Source organism: Cetorhinus maximus, chromosome 19, assembly GCF_964194155.1.
Source record: "Cetorhinus maximus chromosome 19, sCetMax3.hap1.1, whole genome shotgun sequence".
NCBI classification, from domain to species: domain Eukaryota; kingdom Metazoa; phylum Chordata; class Chondrichthyes; order Lamniformes; family Cetorhinidae; genus Cetorhinus; species Cetorhinus maximus.
Genome location: NC_135897.1, coordinates 65,331,390 through 65,355,713, shown reverse-complemented (window position 1 = coordinate 65,355,713; position 24,324 = coordinate 65,331,390).

Genomic DNA, 24,324 nt, shown 5'->3' with positions numbered 1-24,324 from the left:
ACAAGAGAAGGATTGGATCCCACATTGTATTTGTGCTTGCTCTCTGAAAGTACTATCTACTTTTAAATGATAGATTAAGTTATTGATATTGAGGATAACCGTTAAGTTGCTGATGTTTTAGGTTTTTCCAGTTCTTTATTCACCACCACAGGATTTAAGAAAGAAAAAGTATTCTTTATGCATTGATGTCTTGGGGCTGAGATGATTGGCCTTCAACAACTGCAGTCATCTTCCTTTGTGTTAGGTATGACTCTAACCAATGTAGAGTTTTCTCCTTGATTTCCATTGACTTAAATTTTGCTAGGGCTCCTTGATGCCACATTTGGTCAAATGCTGCTTTGATGTCAAGACAGTTACTCTGGCCTCACCTCTGGAATTCAATTTTTTTGTCTATATTTGGACCAAGGTTGTAATGAGATCTGGATGTGAGTGACCCTGGCGTAATCCAAAGGGAGCATCAGTGAACAGGTTATTGGTGAATAAGTAGTGCTTGGCACCTTTCATCACTTTAATTGTAAATGGACTGATGGGGCAGTAATTGGCCAGGTTGGGTTTGTTCTGCTTTTCATGGACAGGACATACCTGGGATTTTTCCCCATTGTTGGGCAAATGCCACTGTTGTAGCTGGACTAGAACAGCTTGGCTAGGGGTGTGTCTAGTTTTGGGGTACAAGTCTTCAGTATGCAGCCAGAATGTTGTCAGGCCCCATTGAGGATGGAGATGTTTGTCGAGCCTCCTCCTCCGATTCATTGTTTAATTGTCTACCGCCATGCATGACAGGATGTGGCAGGACTGCAAAGCTTTGATCTGATCTGTTGCTTATGGGATCACTTAGCTCTGACTATGTCATGTTGCCTCGACTGTTTAACATGCATGTCATCCTGTGTTGTAGCTTCACCAGGTTGGCATCTCATTTTTAGGTATGCCTGGTGCTGCTCGTGGCATGCTCTCATTCACCCAATATTGAACCAGGGTTACTCCCTTGGCTTGATGGTAATGGTAGAGTGAGGGATATGCCAGGCCATGTGGCTGAACACAAGTCTGCTGCTGCCAATGACAGACTGGGCCTCCTGGACACCCAGTTGTAAGCTGCTAGATCTGCTGTGAATCTATTCCATTTAGAATAGTGGTACACAACAGATGGAGTGTATCCTCAGTGTGAAAACGGGGCTTTGACTTTACAAGGACCACGCAGTGGTCACTCTTATTAATACTGTCATGGACAGGTGCACCTGCGACAGGTAGATTGGTGAGGACAAGATCAAGTAGATTTTTCCCTTTAACTGATTCTCTCACTGCATGACACAGGCCCAGTCTGACAGTTATGTCCTTCAGGACTTGGCAAGCTCAGTCAGTAGTGATGCTACTGAGCCACTCTTGGTGAATTCCTCACCCAGAGTACATTCTATGTCTTTGATACCCTCAGTAATTCTTCCAAGTAGTATTCAACATAGAGGAGCACTGATTCATCATCTGAGGAAAGGTGGTAGGTGGTAATCAGAAGTAGGTTTCCTTGCCCATGTTTGACCAGACGTCATGCGACTTCATGGGGTCTGGAGTCAATTTTGGGGACTCCCAGGTCCACTCCAACCTGACTGTATACCACTGTGCTGCTATGTCAGGTGGATCTAATAAATCCCACCTGTCGAAGGGCAGGCTTTGATCTACCACGGCGGGAATGATCCTTGCTAAACAGGTTCAGGACAAGTCAGGGTCCCTGTGCAGCCAACCTCCACTGCTGGGACCTCAGTACAAACCCCTTATGCACTTGCGGAGAGACACAAACAATGCTGCGCGTTACCGAGGAATGTCCCCTCTACAGACTAAGTGGCAGACTAATCACCTTAAATTCAGCTAATAAGGAGGCAATCGCTTGGCTCCGGGGATTTGTATGTGCTAAATAAAAATAACAATGGTTTGCACAGAGAATTTACATTCTAACCAACCTCTACAAAGAGAGATTTTATCACACCTTTAACTTTTGCTCTGATTATCTTCAATTTGCACCCTTTCATTATTATTTTTTGGAAACAACCTATCACTATTGATTATGACCTTTCACAATTTTGAGGACTTTATCTAGTCACCCCTTTAATCCCAGATAATCTAATACAAAGGATACAACCTCAAGGTTTTCTTCAAAATTTTAACTGTTCAACCCTAACATCCTGTCTTTCTTCCTGCTCATCCTCTGTACCAATGCTGACAACTTTTTTCACATGAAGCGCTCTACAGAACACAAGGAAACTTTCATGACAGACATTTTTCTCTGGCACTTTATTCTTGTTTTTGTCTCATTCTACATGGCATCTGAAATGAGCATTATTTTGGCTGGTGTCGTGTTTGGCACAGTAAAAGTGTTTAATAGTTAGGAACAGACTCTGCAGTATACTGTCTCTGCCTATATGACCACTGTCTAGCTACAGCAACATCCCTCAAGCCTTGTGAACCTGCTTTTAGCACCAGTTATGTGACTTCTGGGCAGGCAACACACAAGGCTACTTCACTCTCACATTCAGCCCATTGTGTCATCTCAGCAAAAAGAGAGCTAGCTGGCCTCCACACATGAATTAAGTAAACAAGTCAACAAGATTATTTAATCACACACTAACATTAATGTAATTTAAAATTCAGACACCCGTGCCACCCTGGTGTGCTGACATGCTCTTTCTTTTATGCTAATGATCACTGCAACATGGTGCGACACCGACATCTGCAGCTGAGGTGGAGACAGGCTGCTCAGTGTGATGCCTCGTTGCCTGAGATGACCTTGGCAGCTGTCCTCTGGTTGACTAAGTCCTGGAAGGCCCTGGTATGCTGAGGGGTTCCTGCATGGGTGCAGGTTTGGCCTCTCCTGCTGGAGGCACTTGGGTCACTGACAGAGGGCCTGAGGAGCAGCTGTCGCCCACTATCATCCTGAGAGGAGCCCCCAGAAGTGGCAGGCGGCAGGCGCTCCTCCTTCCTCTCTGTGTGTGATGGCACCTACCTGACTATCGGAGGGGAACCTGGAAAGAGGCCCAAGGGCCTCATCCTCCTCTCACATAGCTACTGCTGTATACAGCCCAAGGCCAGAGCGATGGCGTGCAGGTCCAAGCGCATATCCGGTAGCCACTGACTGGTCTGCTGAACCTGGCTTTACTCAAAGGTTGCCAATGTCTCCATAGAGGGAGCCAAGTGCTCACCCACCTGAAATGGCAGAACTCATGGCCTGAATGGACCCCTCCAACATCTGCGCGTATTTGCATAATGCCACTGGCAGCTCCCCCAGTTGTTCCCCTGCCTGTTTGCTGCATCTCGAGAAGGTTACCTGTGGCATCACCAGAGACCCTTCATCAGCTGGGGCTAAGCATGGGCCTGGCTTCCAACAGTCCTCTGGTTGTCAAGTTGCTGTGCTGTCACAGCTTCTGTTGGTTGCTCTGGCATGTCTGTGGTGTGTTTACTAGATTGTGACCCCAATTCTAACTGCGATCACATATCCACTGAGGTTACTATCTGTGCTATTGGAGGGTGTGGGGAGAATGTGTGATTGTGCAACCTTCGAGGTTTTGATGTCCTTCTCTTCAGAGGTCAACTGCAGGGTCACAAGCGATGGTGCAGGCCGTCCCTCCAGAATGCAAAGACCTGCATTGGAGAACACAAGGAATTAAGTTTGCATTATTCACAATCCCTTTCCTCATTGCTCAGTGATGTGCATCTCCTTTCTGCCCAGTGGAGCCACCAGCCTCGAGACCACCTCGCTCTTCCCTCTGCACTCCAGCTTCGCCATCTGCGATTGCTTGGCCACCCTATTCTCCAGCCAGTTCCACTGTCCCCTTCTCTGCAGGTGTGAACGTGCCAGTGTTGGCACCCTTCCACTCGTCTTTGCATGTTTCCTGGTGTTATGTGCCATTTTCTCCTGAAAACAGAAGGCGAGAACGAATCTCGGCTGCTTGAACAACCAACCCCTTTATCAGCATGCAATCCTCTGACAAATACTGAGGCTTCCCAGATAACCTGTCCACAATCCCACTCTCATGCCAGTTGTGCAACGATGGAAGCATGAGCCTCCAACTTTCGCCCACATGTATCCAAGCCTCATGATACATCTGCTGTGACTTAACATTTCATTTGTTCCTCTGCCTACCCCTGCCCCTTGCTGTGACTTATTGCTTGTTGCCCTCATGGGTGCCACATCGTTTTAACAGAAGTATCATATTCATCATACTCACCCTGGCAGTGTGGAGGAGGTCGCTGACCCTTTTAGTGTATTGTGCTTGTGGACCCCACGGCTGCTAGCCTCTGCTGCAGTCTTCGTCTTGGATTCCTTGGTCAGGCACAAAGGTCTCCTCATGCTGTTGGTGGGGAAGAGCACCTCCCGCTGTTCTCGCACTGTCTGGAGGAAAACCTGCTGGGAGGCTTTGCTGAACCACCCTTTGGGCCACCCTTTGGGCCACCCTTGTCTGGTCTGAACCATGTACCAGATGGACGTACCTTTCTCAAGGCTGATCACAGATCAGGACATGCAAGGCTGAGTCTAGAGATCAAGGTGATGAGTTGAATTTCTATCAAACTCTGCAACACCAATGCTGCTGCCTTGTAGTCATTGCAGGCATGTCCAGGTGCCGATTAAAAATGCCAACCGGACCTCCTACCCCATCAGTTGACAGCGGGTTTGGCAACTTCATGCCCTCAACTCCGCCGCATAATTGGCCAGGCCCCACACCTCCACCACATTTATTGGCCGGCCATTTTGCAACCACAGTCAACCAGCTTTTCCCGCCATGAGTGGAAGTGTCACTCACTTCTGGTTCAATGTTGGAATCCTTGTCGGCATAACTAAATTCCACCCATTGGCACAGACTTGATTCACACTTCCTTGTTCATCATTGTCCCCTATGAACTAATGGGAGATTGTACAAGGCTATTGCTAACCTGGGGACCGGATAGTTCAGTTGGCTAGGTTGCTAGCACGTGGACCAGATTAAGACCAACAGCACATGGTTGGATCCTTGTCCCAGTTGAGGTAGACTTAGAGCCTGCCTCCTTGACCTACCCGTAGTAAAAAAAATCACAGCACTTAGCCACGGTTCAGCGAATAATCACCAAGGACTTGCCTTCGGACAGAGAACTGAAGAAGATCTTCAGACTAATATCCATGAGAAAATTAGTCAGAAGCTGCTGAAAGGAAGAAAGGCTTTGTATTGCCTCTTTGCTTGTTTGGAAACAGTTTCCAAGCTGGGGATAATTAATTGAATACATGCTGATGTTGAAGAATTTTGTTCATCAACAGTGCTGTTTGGAATATGAACTCCATTGTGTGTCTCTGGTTTAGTATTATACTTTTAGTATCGTGCTGTACTTACTAAGTTAATGCTATTCTAGTTATAAATAAATTTTAGTTTAGCATGGTAATTATCATTTTTCAGACGTTACAGGAGAACATGGTATGCATCTCATGTGATGTCCAGTGCAATATATGATGGTTAAATGGTAATTGTTGGCCCCAGGTCATACTGTCAAAAGCAAGCAAAGAGCCACAAATTTCCATTCACAACAGACTTGATCTCCTTGTGAAACAGTTAAAATAGTGGAAGAAAACATAACTGTAATAGTGCTAAAAGGTTTTTATTTCACAGTGTTACAGGGTTTTTTAAAAACTGGACTGATCTAGCTTTAGATTTCCTTAGCAAGTATTAATGTATCCTTGGAATACAAGTTTGATCCAAAATTGGCCCAATGGCAGGAAGCAAAGAGTAATGGTCAACTGGTGCTTTGTGACTGGAAGACTTTGCCCAGTGGGGTTCTGCAGGGCTCAGCACTAGGTCCCTTGCTTTTCATAGTGTATATCAGTGATTTAGACCTTGATCTTAGCATAAAATAGCTGATCGCTCTTGATTTTAAAACTGCTGCTATTAACGTTCCTGCATGGAAGCTTTTAATGCTGTTTATTGCAGTAAATGGATTGTTTGATCAATTGATGTTTCACACAGAATGCTTTCTTATTCAGCTTAGCCCCTCTATCTCCACTTGACGTAGAAGGAGAAGTAACTCCACTTTGCTGATGTTGGAAGAGCTCTCAATTATTGTATGCACTGTACTCCAGAACTCTGGCCTTGGATTTAGTGATTTGTTGCATTTTAGAGTAATCCTGTGGATAAACGTTGCTAACTGTGGCTGAGATGTTGATAGGTGGCTTACATTGATTTTGGCACTCAATACCACGGCTGGCTCTTTAAAATTTGATGACACATAAATTGAGGGGGAAAGTTCTTCCTTGGGGAATATAAAATGTAGTTCAATTTCAGATGCTTACCAAGATACTGCATGAAATTATATCTGCAGTAGCATGATTTAATATTTCTTCTTTGTTCACTTCATCAAGGTTTCCCATCATGTTCCCATGAAGGTTTGTAACCACCAATTGGGCCAAGTGACCATGCTTTGATGTTAAGTTGTTGCATTTACCTCATAATTGTGTGCTAACCTATAGTTAGATTGAATAGTTGGCGAAAGGTTTGGAACAGAAAAGAAAGCTAAGTAACTTTAAATTAATATTTCTAATTAATGTTGTGAAATGACTTGTGTCAATTACAGTACATTCAAAACAGGATTATAATATAACCTTTAACACCAAAATGTCAATGCTTTATGGCTGTTAGACTTGGAAATAAAAGAACTTATAATGATTTCTTTCTCTGCTTCGAATTTAAAATATGCAATGGAGGCAATATTCTAGTTAATGGGAACAAGTAAAATATAAAAATGTAAGTCACTAAAACACAAATCACCATTTTGATCTAAACCCATATGGAGAGATCTCTAGGTATATGGTTTGGCATGGATCCCTTAAGCTTCATCCAATTTTTTTAAAGATGGATTGTTGTTATCAAACAAAGAAAATTATTATTCTGTTTAACTCTACTCCAGACTGTAGATGACCTTCCCTGACTGCGCTGATAATAAATGATATTGGACCATTTTAGATATATGATTTAAAAAAAACTCTTAAAAATTAAATTAAAAAATATTCTTGAGATTGAGTAAAATTCCCACTTTAATATGTTGTACTATTATGTTGCAGATCTTGAGTCAGCCAGTGGGGGGCACTCATGGCATTCTGATGGCTCTAAATGAGAAGATTTCTTGTATCTTTTGGACTTCACAGAAGTTGACTGATCAAGATTCAGTTTTAGTACAGTTTGAGCAATGATGTTTTAGAATTATACTAAGAATAAAGGGTTGCATCTTGAAAATATTTGAAAATATATGAAAAAATAGATCTGTAAGGAAATTAACTGTAGAGCCGCATCCCAAGTCAATATTTGTAGGCAGTAAGATTTGATTTATAGTCCAGATGAACTTCATAAATACTCCAGGTCTCCGATAGAGCTTTTTTTTGAAGCATCTGCCACAAAAGACATTCAAATTCAGTATGTTTCCACTATTCTGGCAGGGATAATTTTTCACTTCACTTGTTTCCGCCGCTCTTTCTGCCTGTATTGTGTTTGCATATTGGGTTTATTTGTTTTCAGTTTGGCCAAGTGTTTGTCCTTTGGCATGGTGGATAAAATACACCTGGTGCAGGACTGAACCATACAGACTGCAGGCCCCAAGTTCGATTCCTAGTTTTTTTAAAGGTGGCTGACCTCAGCTGAGGCAACGGTTGCTCTCCAATTGGCTTCAGTGGCCAGGCTATGGAGGAGATAACCGAGCCAGGTTTCGAATTGCTGTGTAATGACTACTGATTGAAATTGCACTGGTATAGATGCTGGATGACGATAGGCCAGGGCTCAGCTATGTTGCCCTCTATCATCAAATACCCTGCTGACTATCAGACCTGAGTCTCACATCTAAATAGTGGTAATTCAGATGAGGTACTGGAGATCCACCAATTCTCATAGAGTGAAAAGCCAGGAAGAATTAGTTGGGAAAAAAATTAACCAAAATAATATGGAACTGAACTGAATACAAATTTGATTTGATGAGCATTTTGTCCTTCCAAATAACTTGCATTTGCTGTATTTTATTTACACTCTATTTACTGACAGTTTGTGTTGACTGTGTGGAGAATTAATCAAGTTCTGAAACAGAATAATGAACCATGAAAATGGAATAAATAATGAGCGTTTTTATATTTTTCTTGGGTAAAATCAGAAAAATGTATATTATAATTGGAGATTAATTTTTGCCTTGTTGCATGCAGATATTACAATGAAGTGGTATGTCCTTTTTGTTGTATAATTGCAAACCTAGCACCAGAAGAGTGCATCTAAGGCTATTTGTCAAAGGCGGTCCTGTGCTACAAGTAATGTGGCATTGTGTATTGAGCTTTTGAAATCAACTTTTAAAGTTTAGAAACCCCAAGTTGATCACTTCACCGCCTTTTTATTTCTGATGATCGAAATGAGCTATCCTGAGAAATTTAATCAGCAATTAGAGTTTAGTGGAGCTCCATGCATCCTAAACAGGCAGCTGCCTTTTTGTGCAACTTTAAAGAAGTGCTCAATACTGCACACCAAAAATAATATAACTGAGGCATTAAACAACTGTAAATCTTCCTTGTTTCAGGACTTTCAAAACTTAAATTTATGCAGTGTCTCAAAGTATTCCCCCCGCCCCAAACCATACTCCAACACAATTTTTAAAATGTGTTTGCTTAATGTTTTGTTGATAAAAGAGAACAGAGTTCTGTGACACTCTTGAGTGGCCTACAAGAATTGAGATGGAGGTCTTATGCCTCAATATGTAGCATCCCTGTCTTTGAGTCAGTAGCTCCAGGTTTGAGTCCCAGCGTAGGACTTGATAACCAAGGAAGGTGTGTTCACAACATGGCCAAACAGGATGATATGAACCTACAAATCCTCCCAACACATGGCCAATGTCAGGTGGTAAGAGCAGGAGAGATTCCTGCTCAGCTATGTGATAGAAAGAAAGTTGAAGCCTCAACCATCACTATCCATAGCTCCAGACTACAACATGCATGTAAAAGTGCATGTTACCACAGCAACTCAGACTTCCCGAATGACCACCACCACAAGACTTGAGTAGATAACTTTTTAAGGTGTGTACCATCCCTGTTCAGGACTGTCACGAGGATGTAATTGTTTTTATCAGTTGCTTTGTTCACCATAAAGGGAATTATTTTTATATAAAGGTAATCTATCAAATACTACTTATTTATACAATTCAGCTGTTCTCTCAAAGATGTTTTCTTTACCTGAGCCTGCAGGAATGTACATGCAGATACTGCAGCTGCGAAAGAGAGGGCCACCCACTGTGTTAGCATTTGAGGATGATTTCACCAGCCTAAACACAAAAATAACTGTTCTAATAGAGTTTGTGGACTGGAGCAAAGCTCTCTTTTTTTATTCTTTAATGGGACATGGGTGTTACTGGCAAAGCCAGCATTTGTTGCCCATCCCTAATTGTCTTTGAGAAGGTGGTGGTGAACTGCCTTCTTGAACCACTGCAGTCCAACTGGTGGCATCTTACTACCACCAGCAAGGAATTGCCTGGAATTTTGAGTCCCACAGAACCCCTGGTAACACAGATAACTCGGGGAGGGGACTAGAAATGAACGAGGATCAAAAGAGGAATCAAAGCGGCAAAACTTTAACTCACCATTGTCCCCTTCCCAAATCCTGATGATAGGGTTACATGGATATTCAGGGTGACATCTGTACCCATAGAGACACAACAGGGGTGCTCTCTGTGCTGAAGGAAAATTGTGGAGCAGCACTGACAGTGGCATAGGTAAGGAATGGAATTGGTGGCAAGCTATGACGTTAGTATTCTTTTTATTAATTCATGGGATGTAAACGTCACTGGCAAGGGTGGCATTTGTTTTCCATTCATAAATGCCCTTGAGGAGGTGGTGATGAGCCATCTCGTTGAACTGCTGCAGTGGTGTAGGTGCATCAACAGTGCTGTTAGGAAGGGAGTTCCAGCAGTTTGACAATGAAGGAATAGTTCCAAGCCAGGATAGTGTGAGGCTTGGATGGGAGCTTGCAAGCGGGGGTGTTCCCATGTATCTGCAGCCCTTGTCCTTCTAGGTCTTTGAAGTTGCAGGTTGTGGTAAGTTTTGTCGAAGGAGGCTTGGCAAGTTGCAGCTATGCATCTTTCATATGGCACACACTGCTGCCACTGTGCACCTGTGGTGGAGAGAATGAATGTTTAAGGTGGTGGATGGTGTGCTGACCAAGTGAGCTGCTTTGACCTAGATGGAGCTTCTGGAGTATTGTTGGAGTTGCATTCATCCAATCAAGTGGAGAGTATCACACTCTTGACTTGTGTCTTTTAGAGGGTGGACAGGCTTTGGAGAGTCAGGAGGTGAACTACTCACTGCAGAATTCCTAGCCCCAGGCCTGCTCTTGTATTATTTATATGGTTGGTCCAGTTAAGGTTCTGGTCAATGGTAGACCCCAAGCGGGGGATTCAGGTGTGCCGTTGAATGTCAAGAGATGGTAGGATCCTCTCCTGTTGGTGATGGTCATATTGCCTGGCACTTGTGTGTCATGAATGTTACTTCACACTCATCAGCCCAAGCCTGAATGTTCTACAGGTCTTGCTGCATATAGACACAGACTGCTTCAGCACCTATGGAATTACAAATGGTACTAAACACTGTACAAACTGCCTCCATGCAACTGGTCTGATCCAGATTCAGTATGCAGCCCATGCGCTCCCACCGAAAACTGAACATGGCTGTTTAACTATCTCAATTACACCTATTACCAGTGGGTTCTTGGGACTGCCCTCCCCCAAACGTAGTGGGACTTGCTGGTGTCAGTATTTTCAACCCTCGCCAGCCTCCATTCCCACCCACTTCCGTTCCTGCCCCTGGCTGGATCTAGAAGTCCTGCCCCAAATGTTAAAAGGGAGTAGTCAAAAAGATAGGTCAAGTTGCACGTTCATTTGCACATCAAAGGGAGTAAAATTCAAATAAATGGTAGTAAATTAGATGTTACGCACCCTTCAAAATTCACACCCTTGATGTTTACTTGACCAGTGTGTTCCGGCCCAATGAGGTAGGAAGCATTGCTAGATTTAGTTCCGGGAAATAAGGTGGATCAAGTTTCAGTACGGAACTATTATCATCATATGAGGTTTAGATGAGCTATGGAAAAGTACAAGGAGCCATCTAGAGTAAAAATACTTAATTGAAGGACAGCCAATTTCAGTGGGTTAAGAACACATCTTTCCTGGGTAAATTGGAAAGAATGACTGGCAGGCAAAACTGTAGTTAAAGTGAAGGGGTTCACGTACAGTCAAGGTACATTCGCACAAGGGAAATGGTAGGGCAAACAAAGACAGAGCTCTCATGGATGACGATAGATATAGAGAGTAAGATGAAGCAGAAAAAGGTTATATACGACAGGTGTCAGATTGATAATCCCAGTGAGAACCAGGCTATTAGAGGAGGTTCAGAGGAAAAGTGAAAAAGACAAGAGAGTGTCTAAGAAGAGAATGACAGTTTACATAAAAGGGAATCCAAGAGTATTTTATAGGCATATAAATATTAAAAGTATAGTATGAAAAAGGGTGGGGCCAATTAGGGACCAAAAGGGGCATCTGTACATGGAGGCAGAGGACATGGCTGAGGTACTAAATTAGTACTTTACATCTGTCTTTACCAAGAATGCACCCAGAATCATAATGAATGAGGTAGCAATTATTTATAACACTGGATGGGCTAAAAATTAATAAGGAGTACATATCAGAAAGTCACCAGGACAGGATGGGATGCATTGAGGATGTTGAGGGAAGTAAGCATGGAAATTGCAGAGGTACTAGTCATAATCTTCTAGAACTACTTAGATACAGGATGGTGCCAGAAGACTGGAGAATTGTCTCCAGTTGAACCCTTGTTCAAACTGGTGTAAGGATAAACCCAGCAACTACAAGCCAGACAGTTTAACCTCAATGGTGGGAAAGGTTTTAGAAATGATAATCTGGGACAAAATTAACAGTCACTTGGACAAATGTGGATTAATAAAGGAAAGCTAGCACAGATTTTTCAAGGCAAATCTTGTTTAACTAATAACTGAGTTTTTTGATAAGGGTAATGCAATTGATGTGGCTTACATGGAGTTCTAAAAGGCATTTGATGAAGTGCCACATAATAGATTTGTCAGCAAAGTTGAAATACATGGAAAAGAAATGACGATGGCAGCATGGATACAAGGTTTGCAGCGTGACGGGAAACAGAGAGTGGTGGTGAATGTTGTTTTACGGACTCTCTTTGTCTACATTAATGACTTAGACTTGGGTGTACAGGGCACAATTTCAAAATTTGTGGATGATACAAAACTTGGAAGTGTTGTGAACTGTGAGGAGGATAGCGATAGACTTCAAGAGGACATATACAGGCTGGAGGGATGGGCAGCCACTTGGTAGATGAAAGTTAATGCAGACAAGTATGAAGTGATATATTTTGGTAGGAAAAACAAAGAAAGGCAATACAAAGAGAAAAAAAAATTGCAGGACTAGGGGAGTGGTGCTAGCCAAATAGCTCCTGAAGAGAGCTGATATGACCTCAACAGGTTGAATGGCCTCCTTTGGTGCTGTAACCATTATATGATTCCATGGTTCTTCCTGATTTCCCTTCCACTGACCATTGAAAGGAAATCAGGTGGGCTGTATAATGGGCAGGTGTGTGTTACTGCCAATTCTGCGTCACTGCCAAAGTTGAATTTTACCTCTAAAATACCTTATCAATAAAATGTGGTGGATGGTGAATATTAATACATTTTAATTTGGCGAAAGCAATGTTTGGACTAATTACATAAATAAGTGGAGTATCTTGTTTGAAGGTATAAAATAATGTAATCCCAGGAATTACGATGTTTACAAGTAATATTTTATCAGTGTAGTTTCGGGTGCACGTGCATCACTTTTGGTACGTAGTTGAAATTCTGACTCTCACTTTTCACAGAGTACTCTGAAAAGAGAACATCTTCATGAATTTCAATCTTCAGCGAAAAAATAATTATGTTGGGTCAAGGCAATTTATTGAAAGTTTGTGGTTCAGTAATTGTTCAATAGGTGTCACTGTAGTCAAGACGAAAATGATAAGTATGCATTCTTATTCCTCACACTGTTTTGAAACAGTGATTAATGAAGATAATTAATTCACTTTCCATGATCTTTGACACAATTATATTGAACTCTGTGAGGAAGTCAATGTATATTTTCCCATTTTTAAATCAGTGGAATCATTGGGCCTTGTTTTTACTTTCAAAGTTAGTCCCACTTGTAGGAATGTATCCACTAGTGAATTCTTTTGTAAGTCAGCCTAAGGAAACCTAGCATGGTGCTCTATTCATTTTTATTTTATAGGCCAAGATTTTCAGCTCGGCACGTGAACGTGCGCCTGACACACATGAGCGCAAAATAGCGCGTGATGACGTCAGGTGAACGTTCCGACATCATTGCACACTCCCGTGTTATTCCGGTCGGCAGGCACGCGCGGGAGTTGGCAGCGCGCCCGCCGACAATTAAGAGGACTGTTAAGCCTATTAATTAATTAATTGAAGTGAGACTTTCCCTGCCCATCCAGCATTTTTGTGAAACCTCATCCATGGGTGGGATGAGGTTTCGAACAGTGATTAAAAAAAAATAAAGAGTCACATGAGTGAAGACATGTTTTCCTTATTTTTGAATTCTTTATTTTTGATGTTAGAAACCTTCAGCTCCATGAGGCAGCTCTGTGCCTTCAGGGAGCTTTTACTGAGTGCACCCTCCACCCATGCGCAAATTTCAGCGCTCACGCTCCTCCTGCCTCCCCCTCCCCAGCAGCGCTGAGGTTATCAGTGCACGTTTCACGTCGGCTGGCCATTAATTGGCTCGATTGTGGGCGGCGGTCTGTTGCACGGCAGCTCCTGGGCCCACTCACCGCGCCTGCCCGATGAGGTAAAGATTCTGTACAACAAATTGTTTAAAAGGGAAAGATTGTGAAATTTTCCTTTCAGAATAGTGCTTAACATTTAAGGCTGCTTGAAGAGTTTTAGAACTTTTTTTAGATAAAGGTCACTTACTTTGAAGATATTCTGTTGTATTTTTCTTGCTTTTTAATTAACTTTTATTATCCTTAATGAACATCATCCAGCCCATTTTAGGTTGCAAGAAATTGATGCTATTGAATCGGTGAGTTTCCTACTAGCAAGCTGCAGCTGCTAGTAACTATTAAGACCAAAATGTCCCAGATTTAATTTCTAATCATACCTGGGTTGGCACGTATGACACAAGGACATCACAGCTGAGCTTCATTCATCCTTACCCAGCATTCATATAGAAGCACTTCTTGCATGGGTCATTGGATACAGATCAGGACCTGAATCCCATACCAATCCCCCCTCTGTGTTAGAGAGAGGGAATTGGTATGGGAGTCAGCTCCTGATCTGTATCCAATGACCCATGCAAGAAGTGCTTCTATATGAATGCCGGGTAGGGATGAATGAAGCTCAGCTGTGATGTCCTTGTGGGAGAACAGACTGCAATACTCACTTTAAACACTCTCATATGAATAGGTACTACTTAGTTTACATACTAGAGGATAACCAGCAGTTTGTGGAAACAAATCTCAACGTGTGTCAACACTTCCAGGAGGGGAACTGAAAAAGCTGTTGAGAAATAATACAAGTTGGCACCTTTAACATAAATGTATCCCTTACAGGATGGTGTGGATACTTGACAGGAGAGAAGTTAGGAGTGACTAAAAGTAAAATTGATGACTTAGGCATTGAAGAGGCTTTTGATGGAGAATAGAGAGGGAGCAAAGTGAGAACATTTAGGGAGAACATTTTTTGCTTCTGGAGTGTAGTGTCTGATGATTCTTCCACTAGCGGCCGTGTGGAGGGGCCAAAGTAAATCAGAATCAGAAGAACAGACAGCATATACTGAAGTGTAAGCCTGGACTGCAGAGGTATGGTGGAATGAGGCTGGTTAGGGTTCAAAGATGAGAATGTTGAAGTTGATATGGAACAGGATTCATACAAAGGCAGTATAGCCAGAGCAGAAAAGCAAACATTACATTTGATCTTGCTAACTATTTTTCTGGCTGTGGACAGGCTGAACTTTCTGGTGACTTGGCTAAGCCAGTTATGGACTCACTAATGTTATTAATCAATGTTCGGGTGTGATGTGTACAGCAAATCTTACTCTAATTTATCAGATCAGGTGTTCAGCCTGAGATGATGCAGCAAATTAGAGAGGAGTATGCAAGGGAAAACCAAAATGTTGCAGATATCCATCATACCAAATAACTGATCTCTGGAACAAGCACTTATAACAAGCACCCAAATCTGGTGCCAGGTGATCAATTTATATAATCCAGTTTTACATGTTCTCAGTCCCTACTATAATCATTATAATTTATGTGTTTTTATGTTGGTTAACTGATTATGCATGAGACAGGATTGTTCAATTTCAACATGCAGGGGGACAGCTCCTAAGGGGCATAATTGAAGTTGTTTGTTTCGGAAGTAAGATTACACAGAATTTCAGCTTTATAAAATTGTTATAGTACATTTTTGGTACCACCCCTGAATCACTGCATGATAGCAATCCAGCAAAAAAAAATCAAAATTTTACATGTCCAAAATCATTGGCATCAACAGAATCTGTTTAGTGATGATACAGATAGGCCTTGCAATTCATTAGAATTTTATTGCTTTATTAACTTTAAAATAGAGACATATTTTAGGGATCCAGGAAAGAAACTAGCAAGCAGGATCTAAGAAGTAGTTTACTCCCAGATCCACATGCTAGTTAGTATAGAAATAGGAGGCTAGAGGAGAAGAATGCATAGATGGAGAGATGGAGCTGGAGGGAGGGCTTAGACTCCTGGAACATAGAGGAGCATTTAGAGGACAGTGATAAGAATATCATAAGATTTAGATTAGCAATAGAAAAGGACATGGAGCTCTCCAGAGTAAAGATAATTAATTAGGCTAGGGCTTTTCTTGATCTATATTAATGATTTAGACTTGGGTGTACAGGGTACAATTTCAAAATTTGCAAATGGTACAAAACTTAGAAATATTGTGAATTGTGAGGAGGATATTGAAAGGCTTCAAGAGGACTTAGGCAGGCTGGTGGAATGGGCAGCCACTTGGCAGATGAAATTTAATGCAGAGAAGTGTGGGAATGCAACAGGTTCCACTACTATTCTATTCCACTACTTCAAAGCTGAACAGATGGCTTTCTTAAATGAATTCATGGGATGTAGGTATCACTGGCTAGGCCAGCATTTATTGCCCATCCATAATTGCCCCTGAGAAGGTGGTGGTGAGCTGCCTTCTTGAACCGCTCCAGTCTATGTGGTGTAGGTACACCCACAGTGCTGTTGGGGAGGTAGTTCCAGGATTTTGACCCAGCAACAGTGAAGGAACAGAGATATATTTCCAAGTAAGGATGGCGAGTGGCTTGGAGGGGAACTTCCAGTTGATGGTGTTCCCATGTGTCTGTTGCCCTTGTCCTGCTAGATGGTATTGGTCGTGGGTTTCAAAGGTGCTATCTAAGGAGCCTTGGGGAGTCCCTGTAGTGCATCTTGTAGGTTGTATACACTGCTGCCACTGTGGCAGAAGGAATGAATGTTTGTGGATAGGGTGCCAATCAAGTGCAATGCATTGTCCTGAATGATGTCAAGCTTCTTGAGTGTTGTGGAAGCTGCACTCATCCAGGCAAGTGGAGAGTATTTCATTACACTTCTGACTTGTGCCTTGTGGATGGTGGACAAGTTTTTGGGAGTCAGGAGGTGAGTTACTAGCCACAGAATTCCCACCCTCTGACCTGCACTTGTAACCACAGTATTATGGCTGGTCCTGTTCAGTTTCTGGTCAATGGTAACCCCCAGGATGTTGATAGTGGAGGATTCAGCGATGGTAATGCCATTGAATGTCAAGTTGCAATGGCTAGATTCTCTCTTGTTGGAGATGGTCATTTCTGGCACTTGTGTGGCGCAAATGTTACTTGCCACTTGTTAGCCCAAGCCTGGATGTTGTCCAGGTCTTGCTGTATTTGGACATGGACTGTTTCAGTATTTGAGGAGTTGTGAATGGTGCTGAACATTGTGCAATCATCAGCGAACATCCCTACTCTGACCTTATGATGGAAGGAAGGTCATTGATGAAGCAGCTGAAAACAGTTGGGCCTAGGACACTACCCTGAGGAACTTCCACAGTGATGTCCTAGAACTGAGATGATTGACCTCCAACTTCCTTTGTGCTAGGTATGACTCCAACCAGCAGAGAGCTTTCCCCCTGATTCCCAATGACTCCAGTTTTGCTAGGGCTCCTTGATGCCACACTCAGTCAAATGCTGCATTCATGTCAAGGGCAGTCACTCTCACATTACCTCTGGAGTTCAGCTCTTTTGTCCATGTTTGAACCAAGGCTGTAATGAGGTCAGGAGCTGAGTGGCCTTGGCGGAACCCAAAATGAGCATCAGTGAGAAGGTTATTGCTAAGCAAGTGCCACTGATAGCACTGTTGATGACCCCTTCCATCACTTCACTGGTGATTGAGATTGAGATGGGGCAGTAATTGGCCTGGTTGAATTTGTCCTGCTTTTTGTGTACAGGACATACCTGGGCAATTTTCCATATTGCCGGGTAATTGCCAGTGTTGTAGCTGTACTGGAACAGCTTGGCTAGGGGCAAGGCAACTTTTGGAGCACGTGTCTTCAGTACTGTTGCCAGAATGTTGTCAGGGCCCATAGCCTTTGCAGTATCTAGTGCCTTCAGCTGTTTCTTGATATCACATGGAGTAAATAAAATTGGCTGAAGACTGGCATTTGTGATGCTGGGGACCTCTGGAGGAGGCCCAGATGGATCATCCACTTGACACCTCTGGCTGAAGATGGTTGCAAATGCTTCAGCCTTATCTTTTGCGCTGATGTGCTGGGTTCCTTCATCATCGAAGGTGGGGATATTTGTGGAGCCTCCTCCTTTAGTGAGTTGTTTAATTGTCCACCACTACCCACAACTGGATGTGGCAGGACTGTAGAGCTTAGGTCTGATCTGTTGGTTGTGGGATTGCTTAGCTCTTGTCTATTGCTTACTGCTTATGCTGTTTGGCACGCAAGTAGTCCTGTGTTGTAGCTTCACCAGGTTGAGACCTCATTTTTAGGTATGCCTGGTGCTGCTCCTGGCATGCCCTCCTGTACTCTTCATGGAACCAGTGTTAATCCCCTGGCTTGGTGGTAATGGTGGAGTGGGGGATATGCCAGGCCATGAGGTTACAGATGTGGTTGACTACAATTCTGCTCCTGCTGATGGCCCACAGCACCACATGGATGCACTGTCTTGAGATCTGTGTGAAATCTACCCCATTTGGCATGTTGATAGTGTCACACAACACAATGGAGCGTATCCTCAATGTGAAGGCGGGGTTTCATCTCCACAAAGGCTGTGTAGTGGTCACCCCCTACTGATACTGTCATGGACAGATGCAGTTGCGGCTTGGAGGTTGGTGAAGATGAGGTCAAGTATGTTTTTCCCCCTTGTTGGTTCCCTCACCCACTGTTGCAGACCTAATCTAGCAGCTATGTCCTTTAGGATTCAGCCAGCTCGGTCTGTGGTGGTGCTACCAAGCCACTTTTGTGATGCACATTGAAGTCCCTCACCCAGAGTACATTCTGCAAGCTCTTGCCACTCTCAGTGCTTCCTCGGTGTTTGTTGCTGACATGTCAAGGAAAAGATCAAAGTACAGGGTGCAGTTGAGACAGTAAAAGCTGAATCTCAACAACGTTCAATGCAGAAGAACTTTATCCAGTGGATAATGTTACTCTAATGCATTTGAAGTCTTTTCCATTTTCACAATGCTGGTCAATTTAATGGTCAACTTACGTTTTCTAAGAAAGCCCTATCAAAAATGACTATTAAGAATATTTTAATATGCTTATACATTATATACTACTTATATCATATACCATTACATTATAACATGTGGTGAAGGCAACTCCTGTCAAAAGGTTCTCAACTCATGACTGGGGTTCCCCATGGTTCATGACTCATTTGAGATGCTATGAGGTATGTCACCTACCAAAACGGACCAGACTCCATGAAACTAGTAGGGGGTCTAAAATATGGAGCCAGCAAGGTCATGAGTGCTGAGTGCAGGCTCACCACCCGCACCCTTATCAAAATAACCAGTGACAAGAATGGGGGTGGGGATTCTGAAATCGGGTTCCGCCTGTCATTTTTAGAGTACATGTGCCTCCATTCCGACATGGATGGAGGCATGAAAATTTGGCCCATAGAGTTCAAAAGCATGGAAGTTATCTTGAATCTTTATAAAAACTGGTTTGGCCTCAGCTAGAGAACTGTGTCCAATCCTGGACACCACACTTCAGGATAGTTGTGAAGGCATTGGAGAGGGTGCAGGAAAGGTTTAAGAGAATGGTTCCAAGAGTGAGAGACTTCAGTTACGTGGAGAATGGCAAAGCCGGGGCTGTTCGCCTTAGAGAAGAGTGACAAGAGAGTTGATAAAATCATGAGGGGTCTGGACAGAATAGATGAAGAGAAACTGCTCTCATTGGTGGAAGGGTTGACAACCAGAGAATTCAGATTAAAGGTGATTGGCAAAAGAACCAGAGGCGACATGAAGAAAACTTTTTTGTGCAGTGTGTGTTTCAGATCTGGAATGCACTGCCTGAGAGAGTGGTGGAGGCAGGTTCAATGAAGGCTTTCAAAAGGGAATTGGATAATTAATTATCTGAAGAGAAAAAAAATGCAGGGCTACAGGGAAAAGACAGGGTATTGGGACTAGTTCTAGATAAGTGTCATGGACACGATGGGCTGAATGGCCTCTTTCTGTGCTGTAACTGTTGTGTTATTGGCTCTTAACACAGACATCACCAATCACTATAACAATGATTAGTAAATCTAAATGAAAGGTTCTTTATTGAAGAATAACAGGATTCCAGAAGAGCTCTTCATATATGTTTTGCCTGTTGATCAATGCTGCTCCAACTACTATATCACATGTTAACTTGCATCACTTCCTGTGACAATGTGTAACAGACCATTTACGTACTCTGTGTCCATATGCAGCAAGATCTGGAGAACATTCAGTCTGATAAGTGGGAAGGAACATTCATGGCACACAAGTGCCAGGCAATGAAGGCCTCCAACAAGAGATAATCCAGCATTACCATTGATGAATTCCTCACTGTCAACATCCTGGGGCCCACCATTGACCAGAAATGGAACTGGACCAGCCATATAAATAAAGTGACTACAAGAGCAGGTCAGAGGTTGGGAATTCTGCAGTGAGTAACTCACCTCCTGACTCCCCAAAGCCTGTCCACCATCTATAAGTTACAAGCCAGGAGCGTGATGGAAAACGCTTGCCTGGATGAGTGCAGCGCCAACAACACTTTGACAACGCTTAGTGCTATCCACGACAAAGCAGCCTGCTTGATTGGTAACCCATCCATCACCCTAAACATTCACTTCCACCAATGCCGACGCACAGTGGCAGCAGTGTGTAACCTTTCAAGGTGCACTGCAGCAACTCACCAAGGCTTCTTCAATAGCATCTTCCAACCCTGCGACCTCTAGAAGGATAAGGACAGCAAATGCATGGGAATGCCACACCTGCAAGTCCCCCTCCAAGCCACACATCATCCTCCTTGGAACTATATCCTTCACTGCCACTGGATCAAAATCCTGGAACTCCCTTCTTAACAGTGCTGTGAGTATATCTACACCACATGCACTGCAGTGGTTCAAGAAGTCGCCTCACCATCACCTTCTCAAGGGCAATTAGGGGTGGTAATAAATGCTGGCCGAGTCAGTGGCACTCACATTCTGTGAAAGAATTAAAAAATCAGCAGTATGTTAATTAATATGTTAAACTACAAGCACTACAAAGCATACCTATCTATGATTCTAGAATTCTTACCCCCAAGTCTTTTCTCCTTCTCTTGCTGGTATGGTTTCATGGGCATTCATAACCTTTTCACATATATGATTTAGCAGCAGACAGCACAACCGACTTGGCATCATATTTTTCCCAATAGCAAACAATTGAGGTGTTTAGGAATTGGATAGATTGCTGATTGTTATTTGTTCTCTCAGGGCACTGATGGCAATTGTAACTGGGGTGGATTTTGGACTGGTTGCAAAGCACTATTTGAACAATTATGCACTGAAAGGAAAGTCAGATGGATCAATCACACACCCATAATGGAACTGTGCTTGAATTAACGCCCATTTAAACTAATGTAAGGAAAATTGTGAGGGCTCCATTGTTGACGTGTTATCCTTCCTGTCTGATTTTCTTCCCTTATGCTCCACCCAGGTCATAGTTCATGAGCAAGCAGTACAGACAAAAACCTATCCCACTGTCTTCTCACTGAGGTCAGTTGACTCTAATCAAATCTGTAATCCTGAGATCTGTAAACTCAGTGACATGCAATATAATGATTTTATTCGCTAAGTGATTAGGGAAGCTTCTGGCTGGTGCAGTTTTGATGACTTCAGCTAAAAATAATGGACCACAAGATGTGGTTAAAATAATGCTGAGGCTAATGAAACTTGTCATTATTTAAACATAAATGCTACAGCAACTTCAAGTGAAGGCAAATGTTTGGTTAGACATAGAAATCCAAAAGCTGTTGTCTGTTAGCTTCTCGAAAATGGCATCTTCCTGCTTGCCTCATCATTTATATCCTATGGACGGCATGAAGTTGCTATACCTGCGCAGTAGATAGGAACTGAACTTTCCAAAAAAAATTTAAGTCTTCTTCATTTCAGTCCAAGTTGCCTTTAACAATGTGATAACTATTAGCCACTGCCAAACAACCTGTCTGGCATGGAAAATTGACTTTTACAATTGTGGAGACTTGTCCTTCAGATTTCAATTGTCAGAGATTTAAATTTTTTTTCCCTCTCTTTTGCTCATTTTATTTCCCTTTCTGTACCAGATTTAATTTACCTTTCTAATTTACATTTCTTTCTCAGTCCTCGTGCTGTTAATTTCACAATCCCTCAATCTGATTGGTTAAAGAGATACACGGTTGTTTCTTCTCAATGAAGTCCCAGTTGCCTGATTTCCCTCGCTGCAATGTTATCAGTTCTCATACTTAGCAACTTGTGGTGCAAAATATCATTATAATTAAATGGGCGAGGGTAACTAATGGCAGGTGCTATTCATTGCACTGCTATGCACCTTATGGTCTGTTACCTTTATAGATTCTGCATAGTAGTTTGACTTGTGTTCTTTTTTTTCTGATAGACATATACTAGTTTGGATCAGTGAAAAACTTTGCAATTTCTTTTAGATTTTCACCACTTTTTGCAAGTGTAAGAAAGGTCATTCCTTAAAAAAGGTCTTGCTCAGCTTTTAAAAGAAGTACTACAAAGGAAAGTATTGGTTATTACTCTGACACTATCAACATGTTTCTGCTCGGAAAATGTTAGTAAATTGGTGTTGCAAATGGTACTGTGGTGTACCCCCTGCCACTAGTAGTCTTTGTACTCCTGAAAAATGATGGAAGATAATTTCTATCTCTAAGGCTCTTACCATCTAGAACTGTCATGCTCAAAATAGGAGTGAAATTGGCTTGTTGCTCTAAGTCAATTTCTGACACCATCAGTCTGTTTTAGGTAAAATGTTTCATGCTATTGTTACAAAATAGTTAAAGAGGAGTCTCATCATCAGTACTTTATTTAAAAGAATAGCATTACAAATAATTCTGTCCAACATTACCAGTATAAGAAGCTATTTTTGCTTTACATTTTTTTACTATCTTCATTAGATTGTTGATCACTGATGACATTGACAGGGAGGCGTGAGGAAGCTGAATTGATGTTACTAGATACATAGGGCTAGATTTTCGTGGAGTCAGAAACACTCTGTGGATCTTTAAAAATGGCAGGCGGGACCCAGATGCAGAAATCCTACCCCCATTCCCTTCACCGAAGGAGACTGTGCATAGATGTTTCTGACTTAGACACCTTTTCCTGCACTCTGGTGTGGTCCCCTCCTCCACATGGTATCGACTCTAAAATCACACAATATCTCTCCAATGTGCTAATATCTTTGTTGGCAAAATGTGAGCTGATGTGATTGTGACAGCGTTCCTCGGATATCTCTTTCTCTTCCTAATGACTGAGGGATGAACCAGCCCAGGGGTTGGGCGAGCACCGATGGGATCGGTGTGAGAGATAAAAGGAGGTAATTAGAGTACGCCTTGGACATTTTGACCACATGCATGGCTTCAGGCCGATGCCTTCGACCATCTTAGTAGAACCGTTAGCATGCAACACACCCTTTGTAGTCCCTCTTGAACCAACTTCTGCAGTGAGAGTGAAAAACAGTGTGGAGAGAGGCGGGCCTGACTAGTTAAAACAGTGAGGGAAGGGAGAGCAGCTTCAGAGTGAAAAACAGTGCGGAGAGAGATGGACCCAGCCAGTTACAACAGTGAGGGAAGGGAGTGCAGCTTCAGAGTGAAAAACAGTGTGGAGGGAGGTGGACCCAGCCAGTTACAACAGTGAGGGAAGGGAGAGCAGTTTCAGAGTGAAAAACAGTGTGGAGAGAGATGGACCCAGCCAGTTACAACAGTGAGGGAAGGGAGAGCAGCTTCAGAGTGAAAAACAGTGTGGAGGGAGGTAGACCCTGCCAGTTAAAACAGTGAGGGAAGGGAGAGCAGCTTCAGAGTGAAAAACAGTGTGGAGAGAGGTGGACCCAGCCAGTTAAAACAGCAGGGGAAGGGAGAGCAGCTCCAGAGTGAAAAATAGTGCGGAGGGAGGCAGAGCCAGCCAGTCAAAACAGCGAGGAAAGGGAGAGCAGCTCCAGAATAAAACGACTAGGTGGGATGGGGCTCAATATGTGAACTGGCCGCATTCTCAAAATATCAAAGTGTGACATCATAGGGAAACAGGTAAGTTTGATGGGTGGGTATTTTGCTCGTTTATTTTTCTAAACTGATAATTTATTAGTAATTGTCAGGTTTTATTAAGTATTATTAGGGATTATCAGTATTAGTAAGCTTTATTAATAGTAGTAAGGTTTATCAGTATTGGCAAAGCTTTATTAGTATTGGCAAGGTTTATTAACAGTAGTAAGGTTTATTAGCAGTAACAAGGTTATTTGTTAATAAATAAAGTAACGGCATGGCTTCTCCAACCTCGAGAGTGCATATCCTGTGTAATGTAGGAACTCCAGGATGCTTCCCGTGTCCTGGATAACCATTTGTGCAGGAAGTGTTGTCAGTTGCAGCAGCTTGAACTCTGTGTTTCAGAACTTGAGCAGCATCACTACGGTGCATCCATAAGGCTGAATGCTACATGGTTACCTCATAGCTTAAGGGTATACAGGAAGACAGGGAATGGGTGACG